Source organism: Gobio gobio (assembly GCF_949357685.1).
Source record: "Gobio gobio genome assembly, chromosome: 25".
In the NCBI taxonomy this organism is placed as follows: domain Eukaryota; kingdom Metazoa; phylum Chordata; class Actinopteri; order Cypriniformes; family Gobionidae; genus Gobio; species Gobio gobio.
Genome location: NC_137121.1, coordinates 15405779 through 15416482, shown reverse-complemented (window position 1 = coordinate 15416482; position 10704 = coordinate 15405779).

Genomic DNA, 10704 nt, shown 5'->3' with positions numbered 1-10704 from the left:
CCTTACCTGCCCTTTGTCAGTGGAACGCCATTGTAATTCATAAGCAAAGGAACCATGAGGTGAGCTCAACCTATTGAAAAGAACAGTTTATCCAAAAATAACATTTCTGTCATTATTTATTTCCGTTTTTAATGTTGTTGAATTGAATTGGTATGTTTCACCAGGGCGCAAAGAAATAGAGTACGCTGAGTACCATCAGCATAACAGTGAAAAATAACGCCATGCTTCCTAATGATATCCTCCAATGGTAGCATGTACAAGGTAAAAAACAATGGTCCTAGTACTGAGCCCTGCGGTACTCCATACTGAACTTGTGATTGATATGACACCTCTTTCATTTACTGCTATTGATAATGGTCACATGAGTATGATTTAAACCATGCCTATGCAATTCCACTAATGCCAACATCATTTTCGAGTCTATTCATAAGAATGTTGTGGTCGATACACTCTAAAAAATTATGTGTTAGTTCAACAAAAAAAAATTACGCAACAGTTTGCATCATTTTTTTTAGTTATACTTTAAGTGAATTTACATTCAACCAACAAGCTACATTGAGTTAGAGGAACTTAATAATTTGTAGCATAAACACAACTTTAAGTTGCTCCCACTACCAGAGTTGTAGCCCTTGAACCAATTCATCTGATCTATTTCAGTTCAAATCAACAGCTATCATAGCACATGCATATTTAAAATGTATATTTAATGAACAAGTAATATACTTGTCACTGGCATTAGCGCAGTCATTGCTTATAGTGTCAATGTAGTGTTTACCTAGTGGTATAAAGCATGCCGCCACTGGACTCTGGAGCAGTGGAGACGTGTTCTCTGGAGTGACGAATCACGCTTCTCTGTCTGGCAATCCGAGTTTGGGTTGCCTGACTGGAGGATGGTAATCTTCGTGGAATACAGACCAGACAATGTGACTGTGTGAGGTGTGTGCTTAAATAGGTCAGTGCTGATGGGGAGATGAGGTGCAGGTGCGGGTGATTAGAACTTGGGTGACATAGAACACTGTGATTGGGTGATGGTGGAGCCTGGCTGATCTCTGACATGAGCCAGGCCTTCTCGTCCAACATCAGTGCCTGACTTCAAAACTTCAAAAAATCCCATAAACACACTCCTAAACCTTGTGGAAAGCCTTCCCAGAAGAGTTGAAGCTGTTAAAGCTGCAAAGGGTGGGCCAACAGTTTTAATTAAAACAATAAACAAGAATTTTTGGTAACACTTTATTTTACAGTGTCATTGTTACATATGTCACACGTACTTAAGTAATAAATTATGCATAATTACGTGAAACTAACCCTTAACCAAATCCTAATCCTACCCTAACCCTATACTAAGTACATGTTGTTAATTAATATTACCAAGTATATAATTACACTGTAACAATGACACCTTAAAATAAATTGTAACCACATTTTTAACTTGCAACCATGCATTTATTTAAGTTGTGGTAACTGGTCCCCAGAATTAATGCATGCACTAAGATCCGGTAATACTAATAGAGAGATGCAATCACGATCAGATGAGAGCAAATCATTTGTAACTAATGAGTGCAGTCTCAGAACTATGATACGGTCTAAATCCTGACAGATACAATTTCTCTCTAAAAATGAACATACATCAAGATTTATATTTCATGCAATAGGTTTTTTTGCCTAGATTTTTATGTAGGCCTATTGTTTTATTTCTGTTATCTAAACAATTCGTTACAGTTCAAAAGTTATTTTATGTGGTGAAGTGGTAGCATTGTCATTGTGTTGTTCATAAAAGACTATGCAGAAATGTTAAAAAAAAATTATACATTCCCAAAAGAGGTTATAGCAAGCATTGCAAATGTTAAGTCTTTTCTTCTTAGGATGCAGTAATGACGAATGACGACTTGAAATCAAATAAAACTGTTTACTGAAGTTTCTGAGCAGTATTACATGAGGAATTCAATCATTTTTTCAGTGTATATCGAATCATTTGTTTCGATAAATACACTGTAAAAAAGTTCCAACTTAAAAAAGTATGTATTTGTGCTGTCTTAAAATTTTAAGTTTAGTCAACTTGAAATGTGAAGTGGTACTGTGACAACTTGAATATTTGAGTTGACTAAACTTAAAATTTTAAGGCAACACAAACACCTACTTTTTAAGTTGAAACTACTTTTTTTTTTACAGTGTACAAATTTTTACTCATTAATTCACAAACATTTCTGATGCTCTAAAACAGCAGTTCTGGCATTTTCCATTTGTTCTAATATTTTTTGTGTGCCTGGCAATCAGTCTTTTTGTTTACAACGTTTTGTTTAAGTGGCAAAAATATCCCAGAAAACATTTCAAAATACCCTTTACTGGAAGCATTTAAGCATGGTTAATCTCAAAAACTTTGTGCAAGTAATCTGAAGCTGAGTTAATGATTATTTGTGCTCAATCATGTGAATGTCTCTCGACTTTTGAAAGCATAGGTGTTTTTTATTATTGAAAGGTAAATAGGAAATCAGTAAATTCACAATGTTGTCACACACATGCTGTGTACAATGTAGCAGTTTTAGTTTCAACTCGGTAATGCACACCGGTACCTAAGTTTCCATCACAACTCTTTAAGAGAGAAGGAACCTTGGGCCCCCCGTCCCACACAGAAACAAACAAACAGATGAATAAATAAACAAACAAATAGCTGTGTCGTATTTCCACCCTGATGAGGACTTTCCGCTGGTTTAATTACAGATAGAAGCACACAGAACTGTTTGACCCTACTGGCATTTCATAGATTTCACAATTCGAGTTCAATGAGTGGAGAAAAAAAAACTAAAAAAACATATAAAAAAAACTCTTGCGTCATTATGAATTGTAAGATGTAGAGTTCCAGCACTCAGGGCACCTAAAGATCTGCTTGACTTCTTCCCATTAAAACCAGATTTGTTGCATGTTAAATCCTCCCAACAAAAGAATCCGACGAGATTGTAGAACGTGATGTCTTGGTCCCTCACTTTAAGTCTTCTCTGTAGACGTAGAGTGAGGTCTGGCTCCATTTCCTCAATTTGTAAACTCCCACAGGGCTGAAGTTGTTGGGAGGTTTTGGAGACGCTGGACGCTTAACTCACTCTTTTGATATTGTTACTACGTCTACGTCGAAAACAGGCAGGTAAGCATCGTTTCTCCGATTTGATTATAGGTGAGCTGGGAGGAGAGGCCAGTTTTCTGTAAAACAGAAACACAGAAGGTAAATATCAAATATTTCATAATCGATTCATACAGTTTCTGATGACAACAAACAGCACACTCACTCTGCTTATCTGTGTTTGCAAGTTCCTGACAGACTGGAAGTTCTGCCAGTAGGTGGCGACAGGTGTTTAAATCATTCATTCGTTCAAAACACTGCATCCGAAATCACATACTTTCACATAAAACCAGTAGGCCTTTGTGACAAAAGAAGCATGTCTGAATTCATAGTACTAATAAAAGAGTAAGCAATATTACCGGCGAGATTCTGAAGTGAGCATACAATGGACATTTTACTATCCCATGAGGCCACAGAAGACGATTCGTGAATGGCAGCGAAGCGACTTAACTGACGCTGGTAAGTCACATGACGGTAACAACATGATGAATGTATTATGTGTGGATCTATATTATACTATATAGAACATTCTTTTTTAGCTGTCGCAAAGTAATTACTTATTTTAAAATAAGTACCTACTAAAGGGAGTATGCAATTTCAGATGCAGCCATTAATTTGTTCAAAACACGTCTTTATGAACAAGTCACTGAATCATTTACTCAACAGATTCATTAGCTCCTGAACTATGATTTATTCAGGAGAATAACATGCCTGAATCACACAATTAGCGATTCGTTCACAGACAATGGACATTTTGTTCCGCTGTTCATGCCTCTGCATTGTGTTGCTCAGAAACGCACAATGGATATCTGCAGTGGCTTCGTTTGGAATTAACTGGCAAATTATGCAGCAAATTAATTATTAAGTTCAAATATATTATTAATTACTGTATAAAACTATATATATAAAATTTTTTTTATGAAACAGCAAGCATCAATTATATCATTCAATAATACTGTATATATATAATATAATATATATAATTAAATTATTCAAATAGGTAAGGATTATTCAAATCAATTTGATGGAATTTTACTATTAATTAAATAAAAGTTTTTTTTCCGAGTGAAATAAAAACATGTAATCCTCAATTTTCTTTCTTGCAAAAAATTGACATAATTATATTCATTTTCCATGAAATTGAAATGAATAATACTTATGTATTTTAATTGAATAATTGATTAAGGATTGTTCAGTTATTTAATTAAAATATGTAAGGATTATTCAGTTCAATTTGATGGAATTTTACTATTACTATTAATTAAAAGAGTGGAATAAGAATCTGTAATCATCTATTTTCTGTCTTTGTAACAATTATATTTATAAATATTTCTATTACACTGTAGAAAGTGAACATGGGTGTAAGTTGGATTACTAGAACTATTTGAGTCTATTTACTTATATTTATTATTTACTATTTACTTATATTTAGGTATTTCTGCTTTCCTAATTGTCTTTCAACTTGAACGCATAGAAATTCAGAGATTCTCAAATATCTCACTTTCACCCAAAGTATAATTTCCCTTTAAGGACCCCCGCATCAGACGTTTTAATTCATAAAATGAATTAATGTTAATGTTTTAAAGCAATTTGAGTCTTGTGTGATTGACCTAGTAAAATAAAATGGAATAATTTAAGGTGAGAAAACTAAATTTTTCTAGGTGTTACAAATTGAAGTATTTTTTTTTAGTTGATCCAACTGTAGGAAAAATGTATCAAGCATTCTGCGTTAGTTCAGGCAGGCCACGTAGTCAAGCTCTGCAATCAGCTGATTGGAAAAATTCCAACTCCACCCCTATCAGCTGATCCGATTCCTATGCACTCTCAAACAGGGTGCCTTACTTAAGCGTAGCTTCAGTTCAATCTGCCTGGCCGCTTCTGCTGCACTCTGCTTTGCAACCCAGCCCCTCCTTAAACTGTGTTTAACTTAAAGCTACACTGTGTAACTTTTTTAGTTTATTCTTAGCTAAAAACACTTAGTTCTTTCAAAAATATATGTGCTCATTAATGTATATTTACTTCTTTCAAGTAATAAAGTATTCTCGTAAGTTTATAATATGCCATTGAAAATACACACGGGTGTGGGGTTCGAATGCGGGTCGCCATGTTGCCCCTCCATCTTGAAAGTACATTAGCCAAAGAGGGACATACCTGTAAATTTAAGCTTCGCCTTTCGCGTTTTAACACTCGATGGCACCGTGTCGAATGTGGACGAGGTCGAACTGGAAGCCATGTTAATCTTGGACTAAATCGGCCACCGTAGGAGTTAAAACGAAATCGGAATTGAGAGGAACAGAAACTAATATTCACTGGATGGTCATATATCTTTTCACCGCTATATGGGGGAAAATATCACACAGTGTAGCTTTAATCAATGTCATTCTGTTGTCATTGATGCATACTCTGTTCTAAGTGGGGGATTTACTCTGCCCTCCCAGTTTAAAATGGGAGATTGTCCCCAGAAGCTGCTGCTGTTCCCTGTCTTGGCTTTTCATGGAGCTCATGAAAAGGATGGGGAAGTTAGCGCCATATCGCCAAATGAAATTTTTTGCAAAATATGCCAATAAAAAGTTGACTAAAAGTTTGTCTGGTGTTTTTGACTTAAGTGGACCTGACTGAAATACATTTAAGTTTGAATGCAGTGAAATTAAGTTTGAAATTACATTAAGACTAGTGTAAATAATATTTTTGAATGAACTCAAAAAATATAAGTGTCATTGACCTAGTGAAATTAAGTTGATAAAACGTAATAATTTAAACCTATTTTTTTTAGGTGTTACCAATTGAAGTAATTTTTTTAAGTTGATCCAACTGTTCACTTTTTACAGTGTATATTTATTTATTTATTTATTTATACATATATATATATATTCACTTTTATGTATAATAATTGTTGGACCGTATCACCATTCATTCAGAATTTTTTTTTTTGTGTGTTCCACAGATGAAGGAATGTCATGTGGAACTATACATGAAGATAATAGATGATGATAGAATTGAGATATTTGGGTGAACTATTCTTTGAAGAGACCGTGATATTATGAGTGTGTGGCAGGCCTCACCTGGCGGCTGCAGCAGCGGCTGCTGCTTCTTTATTGCGCAGCTGCCGCATTATACGCAACATACGACAAATCTGACGCAGTGTCATCTTCGGAGCGTGGCAGGCCAGACGTGGGCGAGGAGCCCCTCTAGGCCCTCTGTAGATGAAAAGGGACATATAATCGCCACCAGCCGCCCTCCCAAAGAGCTGAACGCTGCTGCTGCCATAGCAGGATGCACACTGAAAGAACAACAAGAACAAAGATATAGCATGAGATCAGGATTTGGAGACTTTTCTATGAATTAACCAGTTGATAACAAATCTTTCGCCAATCTACTGGTTTCAAACCAAGAACACGATTAATTAACTACATCCTAAGAAACCAAAGCCCTCTCACACACACACACACAGACTCCATACAACAAGCTTAAAGACACACAGATTCTTTTACTTGACACCTGATCGGCCCAGAGCACAGCATGATACATCCACACCAATAGTGCTGACAGAACATGACCCATCTAGAACAAAGAAAGCTCAAACTATCTGAACGGAGAATAAGATTCATCATGTTAAGTGATCCAAGGCATGTCTTTTATTTCACTAGTATCACCGCCTCAGACACTATTGTATTAGATAGCAATCTATTTTTAAATTCTCAACCTCTTCTAACCCTCTTCACGAACCACTAAGTCATAAATGTGTCTTAAATGAAAACCTACCTTCTAAATATTACCAAAATAATAACATTTTTTAGTAAATAAAATAAATAAACATAATTTAAAATGAAAAATAAAATAAAGACTTTTTGGTGTGCAGCATGAGCCCTATACATTCCTCTAAGAGATTGTTTCCTCTATCTGGACCATTTGTTATTTGATATCCAACCTTGTGTGAAGTTGTCTTCAATTCTCAAAAGTGAATTATCAACTCATCTAAACTCAAAAAAGGGCATTCCTATTCTCCAAAGACTCACCGGTACAACAGTTGCCATGGTAACCAACTCAGATCAGGTCGTCCTTGGGGATGCTGCAGAATAATGCGTAAAATTTTGCATGCTTTGTCTGAGCATAGAACTCTTATACCTGTTGTCTTCCCAGGTGCCACAAGATGTGACCAATCACAGGGGCCCTGGCGGTCCAGTTCCGCCCTCTGAACCTGACATCACCAAGTGATGTCACTCCGCCACTGCCCTGAACTGGACACAACAATGGGCAGAGGGTATCTCGCGTTTCAGGACCTGACATGCAGTTAATTATCACGCTACCTTTTGTCTCTGGTAGGTAAATTTAGAATCCCGTAGGAGGGAACAAAGAACTTTTCTAAGAACAATGAGTGCTGTGAATTGGTCGACGTGCTCCTGGAGAGAAGCTTTGTGTAGCCTACAAACATAAATTAAGGCAACTCATGCTTTACTGACAATAAGGCTGCTATTGAATGACAGTGGGACATGGATTACGTGTATGTTTATTAGTGTTTATCTCAGTGGAATTAAAACATTATTATCAAGGTTAATGAATAAATGGCATTCAGCATTGCAATTTATAGTAGCATCATTCATACATAAAATGCAGTGCTTCATATGTCAAAAACTTTAAATTGTGTGAAAACTTTAAATTATTTATAAATACAATTAAATACTTTAATTTTTGAATTAATACTCAAAAAAATACTGGGTTGTTTCAACCCAAATTTGGGTCAAATGTGGACAAACCCAGCCGATGGGTTACATTTTCAAAAAATGAAATTTTTTACCCAATGGTTGGGTTTGTCCACATTTGACCCAAAATTGGGTTAAAACAACCCAGCATTTTTTTAAGGTGATAGTAAAAATAAAAACGGAACAAACAAACAAACAAATAATAAACAAATACATTGGAAATTGTGATTTTAATCACATTTTGACAGACAGTATAATAATGGAAAAATCAAATGGAATTAATTCATTTAAAAAAACTAATTTTTTGAACATATTAGAAATTGAAAAACAAATAAAAATGGAACAAAAAAATAAATAAAATAAATGAATTAATAAAAAAATTGTTTTTTTTTCCAAAAGATTTGGATTACATTTGTACAGACAAAAAGCAAAAAAATGAAAAAGAGTGAAAAGGAATTATAAATAAACAATTACATTTTTGAATAAATAATAAAAAAATAAAAATGGAACCAACAAATAAAGAATAAACAAATACAATGAAAACTTTGACAGACAGTATAATAATGGAAAAAGCAAATGGAATTAATTCATTTAAAAACTTACATTTTTGAACATATTAGAAATTGAAAAGGCTAATAAAAATGGAACAAACTAACAATGAATGAATAAAATAAATAAATAAATAAATAAAAAGATTTGGATTACATTTGTACAGACAAAAAGCAAATAAATGAAAAAGAATGTGACACTTTTTCATAAACTTTAAATGAATTATAAATATAAATAAATACACTGAAAAAAATGGTGTGTTGGATTTACATGATTTAATCATCATCGGTTCCACATGAATCAATTAAGTAAAACAAACATAATTTGTTCACATAATTTCAACATAATGGAATGAAGTAAATTTTAAGTAACCGAATTGAGTAGTCTCACAATGATTTTTATATGGCTCCCTAACAACAGTGGTGCACACGGGGGCTTGAGACCCTGCCTCTTTAATCAGAACACACAAGTTTATTTTTGTAAATTTTATTTGTCACTTGACTGATCTATAACACTGTACTCAGTAGCTTTCATTATATTTGCCAGCATTAGCACATCACATGCTAAGTGCAAAGTATGAAATGCTCTTTGATGACATGTGCTGAGTCAGTCCACATAAGCAATCGCTCTGCTTTTCTCCACTATATGGTAACCCAGTGTAATTTAAATGTTTCAAATAATTCCACCATAATTAAACATTAAACACTAATAAACAATATAAAGTCTCCCCCTTTTCTCATTTTGCCCAAAAACACATTAAAAAAAACACTTAATTTCAACAATTTTACTCTAGTCATCAAGTCCCAAGCAAAGCATGCTGGGAACTACAGTTTCAGTAAAAATCATTTTCGAGTACTTAATTGGTTCACATTCACCCCAAATAATTTAATCTAGTAGATTGCACATTTTAGAGAATTACATTAATCGAAAGCAATGAAATCATGTTTAGAAGATAAACACAAATTTGTTGCGTAGATCACAAATAATACGATTAAGTAAATTGGACAACATGTGTTTTCCTGTTTTTTCAGTGTAGTCTATTTTAATTTTTTAATAAATAATAAAAAAAGGAGCAAACAAGCAAATAAACAAATACGTTGAAATCTTTTTAACACAGTATATAGGAAAGCAAATTATTAATTCATTTAAAAAAGTTTTTGAACATATTAGAAATTGAAAAGGCAAATAAAAATGGAACAAATAATCAATGAATTAATAAAAATATTTGATTTGATTACAAGATTTGGATTACATTTGGATTACAAATAAATGAGAAAAGGCAAAAGGCAAATAAAAATGGAAAACCATGGTAAAAGCAGGCCTACAGTAATTAAAAGCTAAAGGAAAGATCTTTTGTCATTTTAAACATGTTTTGAGCTTGTCTCATTGTCATTTGTGAAATTTTACAGATTTTTGGGACATAGTTTAGGTTCACCTGCTTATAGTGTGATTCTTTACATTGTATGGTGCTAAATGAATGAATGAATGAATGAATGAATGAATGAATGAATGAATGAATGAATGAATGAATTAATTAATTAATTAATTAAAGGGTTAGTTCACCCAAAAATGAAAATTCTGTCATTAATTACTTACCCTCATGTCGTTCGAAACCCGTAAGACCTCCGTTCATCTTCGGAACACAAATGAAGATATTTTAGTTGAAATCTGATGGCTCTGAAAGGCCTCCATTGGCACAATGCACGGTTCACTCTCAAGACCCTTAAAAGGTATAAGACGTCGTTACAAAGTCCATCTCACTATACAGTGGTTCTACAATAACTTTATGAATCGGCGAGAATAGTTTTTGTGCGCAAAAAAACCCCTAAATAACGACTTATATAGTGATGACGATTTCAAAACACGGCCTCATGAAGCTTCGAAGCGTTATGAATCAGTGAGCCGAATCATGATTCGGATCGCGTGTCAAACCGCCAAACTGAAATTTGGCGATCCAAACTGCTGATTCGGCTCACTGATTCATAACGCTTCGAAGCTTCATGATGCCGTGTTTTGAAATCGTCATCACTATATAAGTCGTTATTTAGGGGTTTTTTGCGCACAAAAACTAATTTCGCCGATTCATAAAGTTATTGTAGAACCACTGTAGTGAGATGGACTTTGTAACGATGTCTTTAGTACCTTTTAAGGGTCTTGAGAGTGAACCGTGCATTGTGCCAATTAATGGAGGCCTTTCAGAGCCATCAGATTTCAACTGAAATATCTTCATTTGTGTTCTGAAGATGAACGGAGGTCTTACGGGTGTCGAACGACATGAGGGTAAGTAATTAATGACAGAATTTTCATTTTTGGGTGAACTAACCCTTTAATTGATTAGATTAC